Genomic DNA, 23015 nt, shown 5'->3' on the forward strand with positions numbered 1-23015 from the left:
CCTAGAATCCTATCAAAATGATAGATTCCACTGGGCAATTCATGAATTCAGAGATCCCTTTTATGGAGTTTCATTATTATTAGTTGCATATCATTGCCACTATAATATATTAAACAATTTTAGAAGAAGAGTTTTGACAATTTAGGGGTTATGATTTTTTTCCTATAATAAAAGAACATTTAATTTTAAATAAGATACATTTGGATGGTTTTTTATTTGATGTATTTTACTTTAGATTAAATTTCTAACATAGAGTGCAGAAAGCTGAATCTTGAAAAAAATAACTCTGCTAGAGGAAAAAAATGAAACACTCTTAAATAAGTATGTGATACTTATATTAAATATTTGAAACATAACCATCTATAAGAGAATTGATATGATGTTGAAGGTTCATGTTATGTATGCATTGGTTTCTCTCTGGTGGTGATAAGGGCTTTTCCTAACTCAACACATAAGGATTTAAATGTAAATTCCCTAATATGCCAACCAAAGTGATCACTATTAATACTAGGATTTGGTTAAGAATTATTATTTTCATTCAAACTTGAATGCAAATAAAAATGTTACCTTTTGGGGCACCTGGGTGGCGCAGTCGGTTAAGCGTCCGACTTCAGCCAGGTCACGATCTCACGGTCCGTGAGTTCGAGCCCCGCGTCGGGCTCTGGGCTGATGGCTCAGAGCCTGGAGCCTGTTTCTGATTCTGTGTCTCCCTCTCTCTCTGCCCCTCCCCCATTCATGCTCTGTCTCTCTCTCTGTCCCAAAAATAAATAAACGTTGAAAAAAAAATTTTTTTTAAAATGTTACCTTTTGGTTCTCTTTACTAATCTCAATAATTTTGGACTGTCATAGCCACTTATTTATTTTCTTTTGGATTATAATATCATAATTTTGTAGTGTGTAGCATGATCATCAGAAAAACAGTATGTAGCAATGACAAGTTTAGAGACTTTGAAATCTGACAGACCCCTTTATTCCACATTCATCTTTTGTCGTTGACTTTGTTAGGTATTAGTAGTTTGGGCAAATGTTTCTATTTCTCTACACCTTGGTTTCCATGTCTGTTATATGTGTTACTCTGTTGAATTTCTTTAAGAGCACAGTACCTGAGACAATATAGGTACTTAATAAATCATACAAGAAATATATAATAGTGATAAGCTGTGGAGAACATGTATTTTGGTGAAAATTTATTGATCCTGGTATACTTACACAAAGTCCTAAATTCATTGTGCTAATATTGTGAAGAGTCTGACTTTGTTTTTGATGTTTGACTGTTGACAGACTTCAATCCTCACCCTTTCCAGTTTCACTCTTGCCTTACTTGTGGGAGTTCTGATAAGAAAGCCCAGATGCTTCCTCCGTGGCACTGGCAGGATGTTTAAGCCAAACAAATCCTAGTCATGTGAGGGAACCTCATTATAACCTCATTGCCTAATCACCATAAAACCCCAAACCAATTACCACTGTGCTCTCTCCAGCCATTTATGGACCTGCTTAAGAGCCTCTTCTCCTCTCCCAAAGCCTTATTATATAAGTAAACTCTTTCTGGTACTTGTGTATCATCATCAGTGTTGACATTCAAACCAAATTCCAGGTGTGTAATGGCGGGGGGGGGGGGGGGGAATCCAGCTTGTGTCTGAGGGATTAATACAACAAGTAACAGGCAATTTGAAGTCTTACTAATTTTTTCCTCAGTTGTTTGCATAAATCATGGGCTCAATAGTGGCTTATGATAAATAAATATGAATATTAATTTTTATTTTTATTGATTTTTTGGTATATTCCAGGCAAAGTTTTAAGTGTTACATATGGATTAATTCATTTATTTACTACATCTATATGAGGAAAATAGGATTATCATTTATTACACAGGTGGGGAAAAGAAAGACAGGGATATTGATACAGTAGGCAGCAGAACCAAAATTTACATATAGGTTTCAGGTCTCTTACTCTTATCCATAAAATTCCTTGAAATAATATTGAGGAATAAATTCAATGAGTGAGGTAGTTGGGCACGTCAGTATGGGTATATCATGTGGGACACAAACACCAATTCCATAATTCTGTCCAGGATCCAGGCAGGACATCTAAAGATGTCCTGAAAATACTCCATTCCCATAGCATGAAGAGATATTTTGATAAATAGAGCACTGATATCTTAAAACAGTGTTGTTTTGTTTTTTTTTTTTTTGTTTTTTGGTTTTTGGTTTTTGGTTTTTTTTGTTTGTTTTTTTGGGGGGTTTTTGGTTTTTTTTTTTTTTTTTGGCTTCTTTTCTATAGAGTGGGAATCTTGGGAGAATATGCTACAATAAATAAAGTCTCCTGATTTCAGTGAACATGGCAGAATCTCAAGGGCCCAGAGGATTTTAGGACGTAGAGAACTGACAGAGCAGATAGCTTAGATTCTTTCCTAAGTTTTATTTATGCCAGAGGGTGGGAACTCTGTTTCAGCATAGTTCAGAGAGCAGCCAGCTTAGAGAAGTCACTGAGCTCCAGTGTTCTTTGGAATGTCAAGGAATTCCCCCATGGGCCACAATAACACAAATAAATTCACCAGCAGGTGTTTCACATTCCCTGTGTGCCTGTTTTGTTAGTGTTGTCACTGCCTTGTAAGAAATTTCCCATGACCAGTTGTCTTAAGAGAAAAAGTTAACCCTTAAGAAGAGATGGCTCTTCAAGATAAACTGGCACCAATAGAAAATGAACTGCTATGACATTCACCTATGAATGGATTCTTCTGAAGCATCACAGAAATGAGAATCTTATCAGCAGCTAAATTTTGAGAGGTACTTTTCTTTGTCTAAGATATAGCAGCTAAATTTTGAGAGGTACTTTTCTTTGTCTAAGAGAATAAATCTTATAGTAAATCGGTGCTTTCTAAGCATTTTTGTCTATTTTAAAATTTCTTGCAGTTAGGTAGTTAGGATTCCATGGTATGATGACATCTAGCTACAGGGATTATAAGAGAAAGTAGTAAATGTCAGCATTGCCCTTCAGCTTTTTCTTCCCCTGCTTAGAAACTGAGCAAGACTCATTTCCAAATGGTGCAGCTGCAAGACTGGGAAAGTTCCATCATGTGTAGTTCTAAGTGATTTTCAGAGCAGAGCCCCTTCTGATCTCTCCACCTACCAAACTGTGTACCTACAACAGGAATGAAAAGGAAACATTTGCTTTGTTAAGTAATTGAGTCAGTAAGATTGTTTTGTCTAGCATATTGTATCCTATCCTAATGCTGGTGGTCAGTGATAATTCATGGGTGATATCAAATGGTTTAAAAAGATGTATAAGTACTTGGAAGCAAAGAGATTAGAGAATTACTTACAAAGATCTTTAAACATGGGTTAAAAGGTGTGAACTAAGTTCACTGCTAGAAAATTAAAGTGAAGAGGAGGAAAAGATATGTATTATTATTTCATTAAAATTTTCAACTTGTAAAAAAAGTGCCTCCATGTTTGGGGTCTTCACTACTTGGGAAGTTTTAAGCTGAAGGGCAAAATGATTTCACTAAAGAACACAAAAGAGATTCCGTTGAGTTGGAAATTGAAACTGGCAGGTGGCCTTTTTGGACATATTCTACTGGGTGAGCAATTTGTGAGTTTTGATGAGAGATGAAATCCAGCTCACACTGTGCAAGCTGAAATCAGTTATTACTCAGTATTCCCGACTTCCTTTTTTATACGGCATGAACAATCACCTATTCCCATCCAGTTGGATATACCTGTCCTGGATTTTCATTTTGATTTTGCTGACAAAATTTGCTAGGAGACAATGGAAACACTTTTGTGGTGCAGAAGTATTGAAAAACTCTATAGCACATAATGACAGAAATGTCATTAGTGTTATTTAGCGTGCATTTAAGCTCTGTTTGTGGTACCTGCCATTTATCTGGTAGCTATTAGTGCTGCCAGAGAAGTCATCAATGGAGCATGCCTGTGGGATAATGTTGGCTGTGGTCATGAATATATAGCCAATGGAACCTGCTTCTCCAGGTAGCTCTCCTTTGTGAGCTACCTACAGATAATTCAGAGTTTCTGCTTTTGTTTAAATGATCTGCTGTCAATAGCTGATATTTCAAATGAGAATTCCTGACTAATGCAGTTATTCATTATGACTTCAGGCTTGCTACCAAAATTAATGAATCTAAAAGGAATCTTGATCAACCAGGTTCAAATGGAAAGGAAAAAAAAGTCAAGAACATAATGAGATCAAGGAGTAGAGTTCCTGGAAGTAGGAATATGAAAGAATAGGGGATTAAAATCAGAGATGCTGATCTTCAAATTAGTATTTATGATATGGAATACACCTGGATTGTGAGAAATGGACATCAGAAGACATAGGTAAAATGGGATGTAAATTAAAGTCATTTGAGTTGAATCAGTGAAATATGAGGTTAGGCTCTTTGATATGTCATTCGTATGGACATTGGAATTGCCATTACATTTACAGTTATAGGAAAATTCATCTTTGCTGAATGGGAGGTTTTAACTTACAGATCAGTAAAAATCTATTTTGTTATAAAAGTAGAAGTTATTTAGCAATATGCTTAAGATTTACAGGTGAAGAGGTGTGCCAACAGGTAGAATAATTCTTATCTAAAAAGTGGAGGAAAATGAGTACAATGTTTAGAATATGCCAGCGCCCTGTAGCATGTGGTTAAAAATGCACCCTTCATTAGAGTGCCTTTTAAGGGAGTGGTGTCCTTGATGTAAAACACACTTTCAATTAAGGTACGGAGATAGTAGGTTCTGAAAAGAGGTTAAGGTGAAGGCAATTTTGTAAAAGAAAGAATTTCAACAGAAAATGTTAGAAAAAGTTAAGGTATAATTTAGGATTCATTCATTCAGTAAGTAATACTGTTTCTCCCAGGTAGCAAGCACCATCAGAAGTGCTGGAAATATACGGTGGCTAAGTCATTGTCATTACCTTCAAGGGATCTTATAATCTTGAGAAAAAGTCAAAAATATAAAGAACCGATTAACATAGTGCATGATCAATGCTTCGGGCATATTTAATGAGATATATGGGAGGAATAAGCAAACTGAATTGAGTTCTGAGTAAAGGAAGACGGGAAGTGTTAGAAGATGTGTTAGAAAAATTTACCAAGAAAGAAGTGACCTAAATTTGACCTGGGAATACAGCATAGGGAATTTTTCAGAAGAGTGGGGAATGGGAATATCAGTGAAAATGAGTTGCGAATAGAAGCACTAGTCCTCTCGTAAGCAACATGTCATATGAAGAAAATCAAGAATAGCTGAACATGGGCAGAGAGTGTGTGAGTGTGGTTTGTTCACAGGTACTGGATAGGAATTGAGAATAGTTAAGAGATAATCCTGGGGAGATATATGAGAGCCAGGTCTTGAAAAGACATACACAATTTACATTTGTTTTGAATACTATATAAAGGAAGAGATTGGATCTGTATTTTCAACAATATTTGTGAGACAAGGAAGAGAACTATTATTAGAAAGTAGGATGTGCTGCAGGACCCCTTGCTCTCCACCCCTACTTAAAGCTGACAGCCTTCTGTGGTTTATGTTCTAGGTGTTGAATGTGATGCCTTCAGAATAGAGCGAAGCCTACCAGTTACTCCTTCGTGTTTTGTGGTAGGTGTTTCAAGGTACAGAAATGTATCTTTTATTTTATTTTGGATATCTAATACCTGTCCTGATTCTGAAGATTGGACTCCCAAATGTTTCACAGATACATCAAGTTTCTGAATCTTTGTTGGGTTTATCTTCTATTTCCTGGAGCACATGTATCTTACCAAGGTATCCAGTGTCCTTACCAGGTCTTACTTGTCCTTCCCAGTCAGTGTATCAGTGCAGTCTTGGATATCCAGGTGATCTAGACCTCTTTAAATTACACTTTGATGGAAGGCAAGAGAATTAACATAGTCCTCAGGAAAAACTATCAGTATTGTTGTCCAACCTATCCGAATGTACTGTTTCTGATTCTCTTTTCTAGTTGAAATGAGAAAAAATTCATTTGCCAAATTGATGACCATGAAATATGCACTGATGGCTCTATTAATCTACTCTTGCAATGGTACCAGTTGATATTGGAATCACTATTTGGATGATTCTGCCATAATCTACAGTCATTCTATAGGATTCATCTTATTCCTGCAGGGGCCATTCTGGCAGATGAAATGCAGATATCATAGAGGCTACCACTCTTATTATTTAAGCCTTTATTGTTGTTGTTGTTGTTGTTGTTTAAGCCTAATCTACCCTAGAAAACAGTACTACTTCTGGTTTACTATTTTGGCTATGTGTGTGTGTGTGTCTGTGTGGTGCATGTACGAGAGAGAAACAGACAGAGAGACAGAGAGATAAAGAACAAGTGAGAGTATGAGTGTCTGCTTTTTAGAGACTTCCACTTGGTCTTCCCCACTGTGATAAGTCTTCCCCTCATTAAATAAGGGGCCTCATGTGAATATAACTCCAACTTTCTTGTATATCAATTCCAAATATATGTCACAGTTTGGGGAAATGACCACTGTGTGTGTCCATGGATTTATTAAGCCTACTGTAAACTGAAATTTTGCCAGAATCCTGGCCAATTCATAGTAGACTTACTAGATTCAGGACTCTGGGTGTCTGCTTCTGTGTCTGCATCTCTGATCAGAAGCAGTAATTAGCGATCAGAGTACAGATTTTTTATTTTTGGAGGAAAATATCCTCAGTGCCCACCCTGGTTCTTTGTAGGCAGTGTGAAAGCTGCTCCAGGAATGTATGCAAGGCTGCCTGCTATGGATCTGGGTGTTGGGGGATGGGTAACTGTTGTGGAACAAAGAACTGAATTGACTGAAATTAATCACTGTAATTAATGTACTGCCCAAATCTCCCCCTGGAAGTTGCAAGCCTTTGATAAACTTCAGAGACCCTATATAGTTACAGCAAATAGATTCTGCCAGTGCAATTGTTGTCTAGGTGGAGAGACAAATTCTTGGTGCTTCCTACTCCATCATTCTCTCAGAATCTTCTTGCCTGTGCTATTCTTTTACCTCTAAGACACCATGCCCTATTAACCAGCTCCACAACTTACTTTGGATCAATCCCTCTTGGCTGTACACTTGATTATGGTAGTTATGATCTCCTGAATTCTGATGGTTCAGTATTACCACTTGGGTCCTATTAATATGGGGCCTCTTGAATATCATTGATATTCATGGCCTTACTTACCATGAGCCATGACCAACAGAGAGAAAACATCAGTCTTTCTAGCAATGATACCATCCATCTCACCAGCACAGTCCTGGTGGACTTTATGAATGCTGTTTTCTGTTGGCCTTCCTGTGGAACAGAAATTTTGGTGTACCACAGCTCACTACCAAGTCAGAATAGAATTTATTGTTTTGGGAGAGGGCAGATATGGTCCAAAAGAAAGCAGTTAGTTGAATATTGGAATCATTTTTTAAATTGAGAGATTATAAATTCAAATAAGCACTTTTATGAATTATCCATTTCTCAGTTATGTTTAGAATACACCACAATGACAGAGAAAAAGCAATCTGAAAATCAAAAACTTGGCCTTGTATATCCAAATCAAAGCTTGAAGGCATTGAAGCACAAACTTTATATCATACAACATAGAGTAACATAAAGAATGTAATGACATAAACAGTTTTTCTGCCCTATAGTGACAGAGCAAGAACCTATTCTGAAATCTAATATGATTGGGAGAAAAGAACAAATAGAAATCCCTGACGTCTTTTTAGAAAACAAACCAAAGAGAATTAAAACAAACCTCCATATAATTCTGAAACTGTGCAGAGATTTATTTCCCATTACGGACTTGAATTTATGACAGGAAGCAACTTCAGATTAATCATCCCAAATGGGGTTACCACAATAGTATCTTAGGTAGAGAGAGGAAATCATATACCCAACCTTACTTCATTTTTCCAAATGTTCCCTCAGCTCCTACAGGATAGGGTGAAGACTTGAAATGTCCACATGTGCCCAAATAAAGCATAAAAAACTGCTCAGAATTAAGAACTGGATGTTTCCCAGGGAGCTCTAGCAGCAAAAGGCAAGGAAGTCTTAGATCTGAGAATGCAAAATAGAAGGGAAGTGTGGGAACCGATTAAGGATAAGACTGTGGCTCAAAGATTAGCAGTGGTAATAGGAGATGAGGGTAAAGTTTCAGCCAGCAAGAATGGAATTCTCAACTCCCCAGATTCATCTTTGTGTATTGCCTATGCCAAAAGAAGAGATGCAGTAAACACTAGCATATTATGTCCATGTAGTGGACACCCTACCAGGTGGAATCCACAGTACACATGAATGCCAATAGAACATGAATGCCAATAGAGAATACTGAATGGGAGAAAATGGACTTTAAGCCTTCAGCCATTCCTAAATCCAAGTCTGTAATTGAAATGATTGATTGCATTGATTGGCAAGATCATATTTTTTGTAATATCAGCAATGGGCCTGATTAGCTGAGTAGAATTTTATAAAGGTTTGTATTTGCACTCTTATAGTTATAAAATGTTGAATCTGTAGTGAAGCAGTCTGTTGATATTAAAGTCTGCCTATACTATATTGACATAACAAGTTAGCTCTTCAGAGGCACATTGATTAAGTACCTCAAATGCTCATTTCATATGATTTTTTGATTAAAGTATACCTAAGCTATATCAATGTTATACATCTAGCCACCTGGCTGGAATGAAGTAGCTTGTGGCAGAACAAAATTCCTGGTGATAACTAGAAAAGCAATAAAGAAGAAAGAGAGGGAGAGCAGAGTATAGGGAGCAAAGGAGAGAGAAAGGAAAAGAGAACAGAACAGAGGAAAAATAAAAAGAAAAAAAAATCTTCCTTTGAAGAAACCTCTATTGGGGCAACCAGGACTTGAAGACCTTAGAGGCTGGAGAGAAGGAAATGCAGAGATACAAGCCAACATTCTGTGAGTAGCTGCTTTCCTCAGGGATTGTGCTTAATTTTGAGTAAGGTACAAATCAGAAAATCCAGACATATTACATTTTAAAGATATATAAACCAAGGGGTGCCTGGGTGGCTCAGTTGGTTAAGTGTGTGACTTCAACACAAGTCATGATCTCATGGTTTATGAGTTCAAGCCCTATGTTGGGATCTGTGCTGACAGCTCAGAGCCTGGAGCCTGCTTTGGATTCTGTGTCTCCCTCTCTCTCTAACCCTCCCCACTCATGTTTCTCTCTCTCTCTCTCTCTCTCTTTCTCTCTCAAAAATAAAATAAATATTAAAAAAATTAAAGATAGATGAACCAAGAAGATGAAAGTTCATAGTGATAGAATAAATAATTGCATGTTTGAGATTTTTCAGATAACAAGACTTAAAGTCATGAAATCCAGAGAGTAGAGAGGAATCCTTACTCAGTAGGATTTTCCCCTCAAATCATTAACTGATTTCTTAAGATGCTCAAAGTCATAGGTTAAGAAACTAGACAGAAAGTCAATGAAAAGCAGAATAACATTTTCTACAGTCTCATACTGCTAGGAAGATAAAAATTAGAGATCAGGAGAAAGGAGTCTACTAAATATGCCAAATTCTCATTTGAGCCCTGTCATAGACTCTAAGTCTAAAGTTCTCTTTTAGCCAGCAAAAGAGTGGGACTCAGGATTAAACGAGAGATGGCTAATGTCCAGGAAAAGTCAAGAGCCCAGAAAAAAGGTCCTTGCACCATTTTTATTAGGATCAGAAGGCTTACAAACATGGCGATGGACGTGCACAAAGAGACAATGAAACTGTGAACGTTAACTTGTGGACATGAGGGAAAAGGGGTCTTGAAGATATTTGGGGTTAGGGGTTTGGGTTAATACAAAACAAAATCTGGGCGTCGGGCAGTTGGGCTTGTTTACAGGGGACATGAGGCATCACCTCTGTTTATGTTAGCTAGCCTAGGGGATGGGACAGGTAGGGGAAATAACCTCAGAGTTAACAAGGCACCTTTTGTAAATCATCTCCACTCTGGGCTCCTTTACCTGCAGTGCAGCAGGTCTGTAGCCCAATTTACCTGTTTACCTAACTTGGTCCTTTCTTCCTGTGAAGGCAGCTTTCTGCTATAGTACTAAATTGGGGGTGCTTCGGCCCTAAATATCTAATCTTGCTTATTTCATATACCTATGTTCTATACTGGTACCTTTGCACCTCCCTATTCTGGGGGCCTAAGCTCCCTTTCTCTATCCTTATTCGCTTAATCTTGTTTACCCAAACTCAGGTGTGAGCATCCTATGGCTTTGTATTCCTTTATGCCTTATTAGCCCATTGGTGTAAGCCTGGGGGATTCCTAAGCTTATCCCCCACAAGAGCTATGAAGCCTTAAACTTAGCAAGGTAAGAAATGTGAAGGGTCTAAGACTTCACCTCAAAAGTTAGCCTTCCCCAATTTCTCGGGTGCTGACAGAACACATGAGACTATTGAGTCAGAAGCAAAGGACTTTATTACTCACAACACAGCAGGCAGCATGTTGGCATTGGTTCTCCCTGGCCTTCAATGCCCTTTGGCGTGGTATAAAATCAGATCCTGGGGATGCAGTACACACAGTGAGTTTATGTCACAAGGGAGAAACCTTGAGATCAGAACCCTGCCAGTCTTACAAGGGACCTGTTAGCAAACCTGACTAATTTTTGCCCTTGAGGGAACATATCAATATTATTTTGGACAGCAAAAACCTCTGCTTTTTATCTTGGAGAGAAATAGCATCTTTATCTTCCAAGGCTATTTGTTATACAAACATCCTTGAGAAGATAGTTTGGAACAAAAGCTAACACAAAACATGTAGAATACCATGGAGAGAAAGAGAGTTAATTGAGTCTTATAAAACTGACAGTACAACCTCAAGTCAAGTCATTCCTGATTGGATCAAAGTAATATACCACCAACACCAACACCACCACTCCTTAGGCCACCAATGAGAAAATAAGATTATCCCTTTCTGGAGGAAGATCCCATTACCTGGCAACATGCAGTTTTTATTTTAATACAAAATGGCTTCCAATAAGATTACCAGCTATACAAATAGACAAGAAAAAGAGAAAAAAAATAACCAATAAAAACAGACCTAAAAATGACACAGTTCTTTTTTTTTTCAATATATGAAATTTATTGTCAAATTGGTTTCCATACAACACCCAGGGCTCATCCCAAAAGGTGTCCTCCTCAATACCCATCACCCACCATCCCCACCCTCCCACCCCCCATCAACTCTCAGTTTGTTCTGTTTTTAAGAGTCTCTTATGCTTTGGCTCTCTCCCACTCTACCTCTTTTTTTTTTTTTTCTTCCCCTCCCCCATGGGTTTCTGTTAAGTTTCTCAGGATCCACATAAGAGTGAAAACATATGGTATCTGTCTTTCTCTGTATGGCTTATTTCACTTAGCATCACACTCTCCAGTTCCATCCACGTTGCTACAAAGGGCCATATTTCATTCTTTCTCATTGCCACGTAGTACTCCATTGTGTATATAAACCACAATTTCTTTATCCATTCATCAGTTGATGGACATTTAGGCTCTTTCCATAATTTGGCTATTGTTGAGAGTGCTGCTATAAACATTGGGGTACAAGTGCCCCTATGCATCAGTACTCCTGTATCCCTTGGGTCAATTCATAGCAGTGCTACTGCTGGATCATAGGGTAGGTCTATTTTTAATTTTTTGAGGAACCTCCACACTGTTTTCCAGAGTGGCTGCACCAGTTTGCATTCCCACCAATAGTGCAAGAGGGTTCCCGTTTCTCCACATCCTCTCCAGCATCTATAGTCTCCAGATTTGTTCATTTTGGCCACTCTGACTGGCGTAAGGTGATATCTGAGTGTGTTTTGATTTGTATTTTCCTGATGAGGAGCAACGTTGAGCATCTTTTCATGTGCCTGTTGGCCATCCGGATGTCTTCTTTAGAGAAGTGTCTATTCATGTTTTCTGCCCATTTCTTCACTGGGTTATTTGTTTTTCGGGTGTGGAGTTTGGTGAGCTCTTTATAGATTTTGGATACTAGCCCTTTGTTCGATATGTTATTTGCAAATATCTTTTACCATTCCGTTGGTTGCCTTTTAATTTTGTTGATTGTTTCCTTTGCTGTGCAGAAGCTTTTTATCTTCATAAGATCCCAGTAGTTCATTTTTGCTTTTAATTCCCTTGCCCTTGGGGATGAAAATGACACAGTTCTTGAATTTAAAGTAAATATTTGTACAGTGCAGACTTTTCATTTACTTTCTTTTTTTGAATATTCTGGAGTCTTTTTCAATGTATAGAATTCAAATGAAAAATCAGAGTAATTCATTTGTTGGCAATTTTAGTCTTTTAGGTATATATTTATGCTCATTTATGCAAATAAATGATCACATTTCTTTAAAACTAAAGGATTATTTAGGGTATGAATGAAGTATTATATGTGGCTTGTACATTTTGGGAAACTCTTTGTTGGATAAACTATGGCAGCAAAGTACAATATATTTTCTGAAACTATTAATTTTGAAAGTGTAAATTCACCAGATGGAAAATAAAGCTTCAATAATATTGAATGTTTAACACTATAATCAAAAATATACTAAGAGATGGGGTGCCCGGGTGGCTCAGTCGGTTGAGCGTCCGACTTCGGCTCAGGTCATGATCTCGTGGTCCGTGAGTTCGAGCCCCGCGTCGGGCTCTGTGCTGACAGCTCAGAGCCTGGAGCCTGTTTCAGATTCTGTGTCTCCTTCTCTCTGACCCTCCCCCATTCATGCTCTGTTTCTCTCTGTCCCAAAAATAAATAAACTTAAATATATATATATATATATGTATATGTATATATATATATATGTATATATATACATATATATATACATATATATATATATATATATATACTAAGAGTAAGGAAGTGCATATGTTATATGAAAAGGTGAAGAAAAGGAATAATTTTAATGCCTCCCAGGAAGCTGTATTATTTTATAAAAACAACTCATAAAAATATTTAAAAATAAAGCATGATGCATATGTGAAGTACCAATAGAGAGAAAAAAGGAATAAAAATAATAAAAATTGAAAGGCATTAAGATGACATGAGTGTAAATACTTGCTATAAAAATAAAGTGATAAAATTCACCAACAAAAAATAAAGATTTATATAGCCCAAAAGTTCTTGTTCTGCCTTCTTGGGCAAAATTGAACTTCCCACCCCCACCAGAGTTTTGGAAACCTTTAGGAACTAAGCTTTTCCTGTACTCATCATGTTCTCAGTATGTTCTTGATTTCTCCAGTTCTGGACTCCATGCTCACATTTAGCCTGGTAAAAGAATGGCCTACCATTATCTCTTGGTCAAAATTATCATATATGTTAATTTAAATTTCAGTTTTAACTATAATATACATGGATATTTAAGTAACATTTGATTAAAATAGGTGATTTCTATTTGGGGCAGTTTAAAAAGTATAATAGTGATGGGACAGTTTATATACAGGAACAGTAAGTTTTGTTACATTTCAAGTGTTAACATTCCACCAATAAAGCAAAGAAACAAAAACACCTAACTGATTCTTGTTTGTGGATGATATGGTAAAAACATTGTTTTCAAAATTGGGCAATAAAAGAATCAAGCATGTATCTTGCCTTCTTTCAGCAAAGTATGTGACAGAGTAAACCTAAGTGTATGTGAAATTCAATTTCTTCTTATGGAAGTATCCCAACTGGTCAATGCAGGAGGTAAATGTGAGAATTACTTTTCCATTTGCAACCCCTAATGAACTAATTGATCTATATAAGAATTACCATTACTAAAAGAGACACAAGCAAACATTATGTGCCTTCTGCGGAAGGGCATCTCCCATGAAATATACATTTACAAACACACACACACACATGTACACACAGAGTGTATGTCATATATATGAGAAGCCATTAGATACAACAACCTATTATTCATATTTTCTTCAGCAAAATGCAGATGGAAATATCAAATGTAGTATTTAATATCTATAAAAATTACCTGTTCATTTTTTTTCAAAAATGCAGATTCTGGTTCACTGGTTCAAGTGAGCCTGAAATTCTGCATTTCTTTTTTTTTAAAAATTTTTTTTTTTCAACGTTTATTCATTTTTGGGACAGAGAGAGACAGAGCATGAACGGGGGAGGGGCAGAGAGAGAGGGAGACACAGAATCGGAAACAGGCTCCAGGCTCTGAGCCATCAGCCCAGAGCCTGACGTGGGGCTCGAACTCACAGACCGCGAGATCGTGACCTGGTTGAAGTCGGACGCTTAACCGACTGCGCCACCCAGGCGCCCCTGAAATTCTGCATTTCTAATAAGCTCCCAATTTATTTGTTATAATTAAAGTCTTCTGTGCTGCTGATCCTTGGAAAATATTTTGAGTAGCAAGGCTTTATAGGAAAACAACTTGATTTTGAGCAACTGCTGTGTGTTTGACATGTATGTATTTAAGAGAAAGATATTTAAAGAGAGAGAGAGAGAGAAGCTATAGATGAAAAAAGACTTAAAATACATATGAACTACTCAAAATACATCTTATTTGGGTTCTGATTCAGAATTAACATATAAAACTATTTATGACATTTTTGAACTGTTGCAAAATTGAACACTTGCTAGTATTTGATGATACTAAATAACAATTTTTAATGTTTTTAGGCTTGAAGATGACATTGTAGTTACATTTTAAAATGCATATTTATCTTGTTTTTTGAGTTCTTATATAAATTCCAGTTAGTTAACATACAGTATAATATTAGTTTCAGATGTACAATATAGTGTTTCAGCACTTCTGTACAACACCCAGTGCTTATCAAGAGTGCACTCCTTAATCCCCATCACCCATTTAACCCATCCCTCCACCAACCTCCCCTTCAGTAATCACCAGTTTGTTCTGTAATTGCACTACTAGGTATTTACCCAAATACTACAAAAATACTAATTAAAAGGGGTACATGCACCCTATGTTTATAGCAGCATTAACTACAATAGCCAAATTATGAAACAGCCCAAGTACCCATCGACTGATGAATGGATAAAGAAGATGTGGTATATATACATACAGTGGAATATTATTCAGCCATAAAAAATGAATCTTGCCATCTGCAATGACATAGATGTAGCTTCAGAGTATTATGCTAAGTGAAATAAGAGAAAGACAAGTACCATATGATTTCACTCATATGTGGAATTTAAGAAACAAAACAAATGAGCAAAGGGAAAGAGAGTGGCAAGCCAAGAAACAGACTCATAACTATAAAATATTATATTTTAAAGATACATTATTTGTTTATCTTTATAAACATTTATGGGTAAGATTTACTTCAAAATAATATGTAAGGGTAGAGTGGTTAGGAGTACATATTGAGCAGAATTGGCTATGGGTTCAAAGTTATGGGTCCTTGGTAATGAATACATGGGAGGTAATTATGGTTTTGTGCCTGTGTCTTATCATGTTTCAAATTGTTCATAATAAGAGTCTTTTAAAAGGTTTATAATATTTAGAATCATGCAGTTAACTATTAAGAGTACAAAATAGAAATATAATGTTCTTACATATAAAAAAGCATTGCCCTTAACTAGAAATAAGGTTAAGTAATATAAATAGCTTATAGGAGAAAAAATGAAATTTTGTGCCAGTTAACTAACCAAAAAGAAAAAGTACAAATTATAGTCACATTTATAGCAATGATAGACTTTTTAAACCCTTAAAAATCCCTAAATTAATTGGTTATAATTAATTATCTTTGTGATCACATCAGTTAGACAGGGTCATCAATAACTTGTAGGAACCTTAATTGGAAAGAAATATAACAACATATTACGACCTACTTTTTAAAAATATATTTTGATATATTTATTTTACTTTTAGAAAATTACTCCAAGTAATTAATCAAGTATATGGAAAGCTGTTGTTGTATAAGGTAAACATTAATTTATTATTTAGGTTTCTTTCAATTGTGGTAACGGTATTTATCTCAACTTTGTCTAAGCATAAAATGACAAAACATTATGCAGGAAAGGACTGACAGAGCTTCACTTTTTTACCAAACTCTAGCCAGGCTCCCTGGAGCATTCTTCTCAACTAGGCTTAACATTGGTCTATAAACACTAACACAATTTCTAACAGCTCACGGTCTCATGGTGACCTCTAGCCACCCTTAAAATGAGAAAACTCAACACTACCAAAGGAATTTACTATTCCTTCTTGCCAATATCTAAAGATAAGGCCCCTGCCTCTCATCTTCTGTGGGACAATAGGAGCCTAACCTTAATAAGCACCAGTTAGCAAACCCAGAGTTTTACATGGATCAACCTCCCTTCTAATTTTTGTAATTTTTCACTTCCCTGACTCTACTGAGCTGCTGCCCACCCTCTCTTTATTCCTTCAACCCCCAGTCACCTTTGTACAAATGGAAATTGAGTTCAGCTAATGCTGGGCTCTTTTCCCTATTGCAGTAACTTATTACTGATTAAAATCTGTCCTTACCTGACTTACCTGACAAATTTTTGACAGGAGATGTCACTTGAGCTCCAGTGATTAGAATGATATCAAGTCTCTGAAAATGAATAGAACCAGGGACTCATGCCTCGACACTGCAAAACAGTAGGGGTATTAGAAACATGTGATGGTGATAGTAAGATGGACCAGAAAACTCAATTAAGGGGCAACTACAAAGCAATTTTTAGAGCAAGTATGTGTAAATCACGTAACTACTGTATATCCATTAAAGTCATACTTTTAAGAATACTTGGTGATATAACATTGAATTTGTAGAAACGCAAAAATACAAAACTTGGGGCGCCTGAGTGGCTCAGTCGATTGAGCGTCCAACTTCGGCTCAGGCCATGATCTCTCAGTCTGTGGGTTCGGGCCCCACGTCGGGCTCTGTGCTGACAGCTTGCTCAGAGCCTGGAGCCTGCTTCTGATTCTGTGTCTCTCTCTGCCCCTCCCCCGCTCACGCTCTGTCTCTCTCTCTCTCTCTCTGTCAAAAATAAATAAACATTTAAAAAAAATTTAAAAAAATGTTTAAGAATACAAATCTAAGTTGAATCTGTGAAAAATAAAACATTGAGCACACTTGATCTTGGAAAATGCTGAGCCCAAATAACAAACAGAGGGTTCATTTTAAACATAGTTGACATTTCCAGCAGCCCACTACTGGACAGAATTTTTTGTTTGTTTGTTTGTTTAACATGGACTTGCTGATTGAGCTGCAGCTGATTATAACAGGGATCAATGATGAAAAAATAAAATGAGTTGTTTGTATTGTCCACTGGTGGTAAAAGCATATTAGAAATCTGGCATGTTGAGTAGTTTGAATTGTGACTAAGTCGCTCAAATTTGCATGAAGGATGAAGAAACAACAGTGGATCAGAAACTAAGAAATATATTAAAAGAAGGAATTAGCAGGATGTATTAGGAAGTAGAGGATATGTATAAGCAGAATCCTTGGGACATTACTGAGGTATTAAGGTGGTAGAAAAACATGGTGGGTAGGAGAGAAAAGCACAAATTCATTTTCAGCAATATGTGTGATGTATCAATACCAAATAGTTCATGAGTTCTGATAGTCTATATTCTGAGATAATTTCACTTTCTACACAATATCAACAATGAACCAGTATCATATGAGTCTACCTAATATCTCTCTTTCAACCTGACAGGATCCTCACATGTAAGCACACACACAAACTTACGGACTAGAAAAAAGTACTACTGTTAGAAAGCCAAATTATGTTTTTTAACATGTTCCCTTTTATTGAATAATTGTTATCCAAAGATGTTTTGTTTGTTTTAGATCAAATTATTCATTTCCTATAAGTACATTTCCCTAAATTAGATTTTTTTTCTGTTCTTATTATAGTCTTACAGTAGTGCTATATTACTGTTACTGTGGGTAAATTGGTTTTTTTATAAGCTTTAAATATGATATGTTTCCTTAGGAAAATTAACCCGTTAGAAATATTTAGACATCATTTCATATCTTAGGGTTAATTTAAAGAGTTGTGTTAATTGCTACTTACGGATTAACAGTATCAATTTCTATTTTGACAATACAGATTCAGAAGTAATTTTTGCCCTTAAACTAATAGCTAACTAATAGCATGCTAAAGATTTGAGGATTTTAATATTATGTATTATAAGTCATGTATATATGTAAATCATATATACATGATTTAATGAATATATTAATCACATGTTACATACAAGATTTGTTCATGTTCAGATATAAATATCCATATAAAAATAATCATATATAAATATATATGATTTAATGAACATAACACTTTACTAAAATTTAGTGAAGGTTTGAAAATCACAATGACCAATGTCCCTATATTCCAGAATTAAAAACACTGTCCTCTGGCTTCTGAATATGTAATGGGAATTAAAACTAGACCTTTCTTTCTTTTTAATTTTTTTTTAATATTTATTTATTTTGAGAGAGACAGAGAGACAGAGCTTGAGCGGGGGAGGGGCAGAGAGAGAGACACACACAGAATCCAAAGCAGGCTCCAGGCTCCCAGTAGTCAGCACAGAGCCCAATGCGGGGCTGGAACTCACAAACTGTAGCTGTATGAACTGAGTCGAAGTTGGGCACTCAACTGACTGAGCCACCCAGGCTCCCCTAGACCTTTCTTTAGGATTGAATTTTGTCCAATCATTTTTTTATGCCCTTTGTTAGCATTTGTCACCTATAAGCCAATCTGATACATTTGTGTGAGACTTGAAAAAGCTTGGCAAGAAATGTGTCATAGGGAAAACAAGGCATACAAAAAACTACAAAAATAGCCATAATTTCTATTTATTCCCCATGAAACCATGGGCTGTTTTCCCTATAGTACACAATGGTGCTAACTAGGTTACTCTTTGAAAAAGCTTGACAGTATGGAACCTACATTATTGGTTGTGTTTAACTGAAATGTTATTCATCCCATGTGAACAAAAATCAAATCATAAGTCTTTCTTGATTAAACACACTAAACTTAAGGAAAAATCTAGGTTTCTTCAAATAGCCCTACATGCTTTAAAACTATCTACTTTTATAGCTTCCTTTTCTGCTGTCTCTCTATAAAGCCCCTCATTTTATGCCATACCTAAATAGTTACAATTTCTAGAAAAGGGGCATGTTTTATTGCTTTTTATGCCTTTTCATGTTATATTCCACTTTGCTGCTGATGTGTCTTATCCATCTATACATAGGAAATTAATTTCTCCTCAGCCTTAATGTTTTAAAGCAAGCACTGTCTCCTCCAGGAAGCCCCTCATGCCATCATCAGGCAGTTAGAAGTTTTCTCCCATGGTCTTACCATGCATTGGTTAGAAAACACACTCCATCACTGCAAGTGTTTGTTTCTACACTTCTCATTTCAATTAAATTATGAAGAACCTATGTTCAAATATTATTTTTAAAAATCTCCTTACTGTCTTGAATAGTACTTGACATTCTATAGATAATTTTTTATAAGGATGGACTCTTTTTTAAGTTTATTCATTTCTTTTGATAGAGAGAGTGTGCATGTGTGTGCACAGGCACACATGAACCAGGGAGGGAGAGAGAGAATCCCAAGCAGGCTCAGCATTCAGAGCAGAGCCTGATGTGGGGCTTAATCTCATGACTGTGAGATCGTGACCTGAGCTGAAATCAAGAGTTGGTGGCTTAACCAACTGAGCCACCCAGGCACCCCAACATTCTATAATATTTTTAAAAGATGAAGTAGAAAACAAAAAGAGAGTAGGTGAAAAGTTTGAATTGCTATTACAATTGATTTAAAATTGGAGAAAAAGTAGAGTTAATATAAAAGTTAAAACTAATAACAATTGAAAGTAAAAGTTCTTGGAAGCTTATTGTTAAAATATCTTTTCAATTCATATATATAATAATACAGAAGATAAATGCTTGAAGAGGAAGAAAATTTATTACAAACATTAGTTTAACTTATAAAATGATTCTTATGAAGTTACATATTTGTTATACCAATTCATAATGTAAACTGCCCTGTTCTAAGGCTAACCTATAAAATTGAAATTATGTTAAGACATTGCTTGCAACAACAGTGATCAAATGAGCTGAAGCTGGTATTTTTCTAGGTCCTTGAAGAAGAATTTTAAGGATCATACTTGATGAAATCTACAGTCTGTGTTAGCATCAGGTTACCATAAGGAAGTGGTTTCTTTATCTGTCAGTGCACCAACATAATCCAGAGTTATTATTTTTTCAATTGCAAATTTCAGAGTCCTACCTCAAAATTACTACCACAAAATTCAGAACCTCTGGGAAAAAAGTAAAAGATTACATATATTTAGATATGTGATATGCAAATCTAGTCTTGAGTTTTATTTTATAATAACAACTTTAAGAGGCAGTTCATCTCTTTTTCCCATATCATCCCTGTCATAGTAATTGGTCATTTCAACATTAATGAAGACAATTTCTCTTATTCCTTGTCATTTCAATCCCGTAACAACCTACATTGCAATTATCTTGTCCTTTTCCCCATCCTAGCCCCCTTACTCCATCATAATATCCTGACTTTGTTCTAAACTTTACCTACAAATCCTCCTTCCTCTCAACCTGAAACATTCCAACCCTAATTATATAACCTTTGATTTTTCCCATACTCTGCCTTTTGTATCCCAACACCAACAATCCCTGACTCTAGGAAACCCTTCATTTGATTTACTCACACTTCCTTATGTTGTTCCTCCCCCCACTCCGTTCTCATTTCCTTTCTTACAGAATTTAAAGTCAGTAATCTCTGTTCTCCCACAGATACTTCCTTCCCTTGACAATATATATATTTAGTCTTTCTTCTTCCTCTCTGGTCACTCCCAATGTACTTCAGCCTCCTGTATTGGTTTTTCCCATCTTCTAATCTAGAAACATTGAGCATGACACAGGGCTCATCTCTTTGATTTTTTCTATCTACACTCACTGTTTAAGTGAGTTCATCCAGTCTCATAGCTTTACTTACTATTTTTATGCTAATGACTGCCAGATTTATTTCTCAAGCTCAGATAAGCTCTCCTGAACACCAGAATCTTAACCAGACTCCATATTCAGATGATTCTACTTGAATATTTAGTAGGTTTCTCACACTTAACATATCAAAAACAGGCACCTGATATTTCTTCTGATGATCCTGCCTTCTTTTTCATTTTGATTAATGGCAATTCTATTCCACCTCTTCCCCAGCCCCAAAACTAGATTATTCTTGACTCTTCACTTTCCTTTGTACACCCCTTCCAATCTGTCAACAAATCTTGTTGACTGTACTTTTTAAATACCTAGAATTTTACAATTTTTTGTATTCTCCGTTTGGGCTCTTTTTTCACTTCACCACCTCTGCCCCTACCTCTAGTTTACTCTGAGCACAGCAACCATTATAGTTCATTCCATTTTTCTAAACAAAACCCATTTTCTTCTCACCTCACTCAGTAATGCCCTAGATTAGATAGAACTTCTCAAATTGTTAGTGGTGAAGGTCATTTTTATTTGTTTATTTTTTATTTCCACTCTATGATGGACCAATAATTTTATAAAATAAGTAAAAATGTGTTATTAGAAAGGTGAAGAAAACAAGACCATATGATACTTTAATATTAATTTTAATAGAAAAAATTGCTATAGTACTCTATCAAGTTGTTATAAAAGTTTCTTAGTATTTACTCTCAATTTCTAGTGTCTATTTCCTTGTGACTAGTGACAAATTGTTCATGGTCCGAAATAGGCGGAGTCCACATACTGAATAGCACTGCTCTAACAGGTCTATCTTCCCCTTTCCACTCAGATATTTTATTCTACTATTTCCCCTTCTTTCCTCCACTATAGCCACAGTGATATGTAATCATCCATGGACCTTCTAAGAACTTTCTGTCTCAGGAACTTTGAACCCCTTTCCCTCTGCCTAGGTGCTGCATGACATTTCCCTACTTCCCTTAGGACTGGATTCAAATATTAGCCGCTACTAAGGTCTTTCTTGACCATCCTATCTAGAAAGTTATACTCCTTCTCAAAATTTCCTGATCCCATTGCTTAGTTTATGCTTCTTTTTTTTTTTTTGTATTTATTCTCTAACATAGTATTTCTGTTATTTCTGATTAGAATGGTAAGCTGTGAGCACAGGAATTTCTGCCTCTAAATTTACCACTGCATTTTCTGCACCTATGCCTGGCATATAGTGGAAGCTTAAAAACATTTTTTTGAATAAATGATTGTGAATAACTATTGAGGTGTACAAGGCCTTATGAGTAGAATAAGCATTAAGCAATTACAAGGAAGTTTAAATAATTTGCTAACAAATGAAAATAAATAATTTGTTTTAAGTTTAAATGAAAAGAAAAACTGTTATTATTGGCAGTTATAGTCCTGGTCCCCCACTGTATATTATGCAGAATTTGCAAGCATTGCTTGTAGACTAAGGGGAAAAATAAAGCTTTTTTATGTGATGCTATTTTTATGTATGTATTTGTTGTTGTGGGGTAATAAAAGCCAAAATAATCTAGATGTGTTACTGAATTCACAGAAAACTTTTGTTGTTGGGGCACCTGGGTGGCTCAGTTGGTTAAGCATCTGATGCTTGATTTTGGCTCAGGTCATGATTTCATGGTTCATGAGGCTATCAGTGAGGATCCTGCTTTGGATTCTCTCTCCCTCTCTCTCACTTCCTCTCCCCACCCTGTGCTCTTTCTCCCTCTTAAAATAAGTAAATAAACATTAAGAAAAGGGAAATTTTTGTTGTATACTGTCTTAGATATTGCTTATTAAAGCCATAATCCTGAGGTATCTGCAAATGCTTTTATTTAAATTTCAACTACTTCAAATTGATTTTGGCAAAATATAGAGAAATAAAGTTTTAGCTTATTTACCTTTCTCTCCATATTTTAATGATAAAAATATAATTTGTTATGATTAGGGTCACTATTTCTGGGTCTTAATTTTGATTTTTAAATGTTCAGAAATGTCTCTCTACTTAATTTATTTAAACATTAATTTGAAGTTTGATAGAAAAGTTCACAATTTTTAACTTATTTGAAAAAGATTATTTTTAATTCTGTTCTCTCT

At 35.9% G+C, this 23015-nt stretch overlaps 1 long non-coding RNA gene across 2 annotated transcripts in view; it reads left to right on the plus strand.

The window, feature by feature from the left end:
- Positions 1 to 5580, plus strand: part of LOC125174398 (uncharacterized) — an 872840-nt gene extending 867260 nt beyond the window's left edge. For both annotated transcript variants that reach the window (XR_007155439.1, XR_007155440.1), the window contains one exon: positions 5542 to 5580. This is a non-coding gene — a long non-coding RNA (uncharacterized LOC125174398). The remainder of the gene's footprint in view (positions 1 to 5541) is intronic.
- The last annotated feature ends 17435 nt before the right edge of the window (positions 5581 to 23015 follow it).

The sequence above is a fragment of the Prionailurus viverrinus genome, chromosome C2, assembly GCF_022837055.1.
Source record: "Prionailurus viverrinus isolate Anna chromosome C2, UM_Priviv_1.0, whole genome shotgun sequence".
Classification (NCBI taxonomy): domain Eukaryota; kingdom Metazoa; phylum Chordata; class Mammalia; order Carnivora; family Felidae; genus Prionailurus; species Prionailurus viverrinus.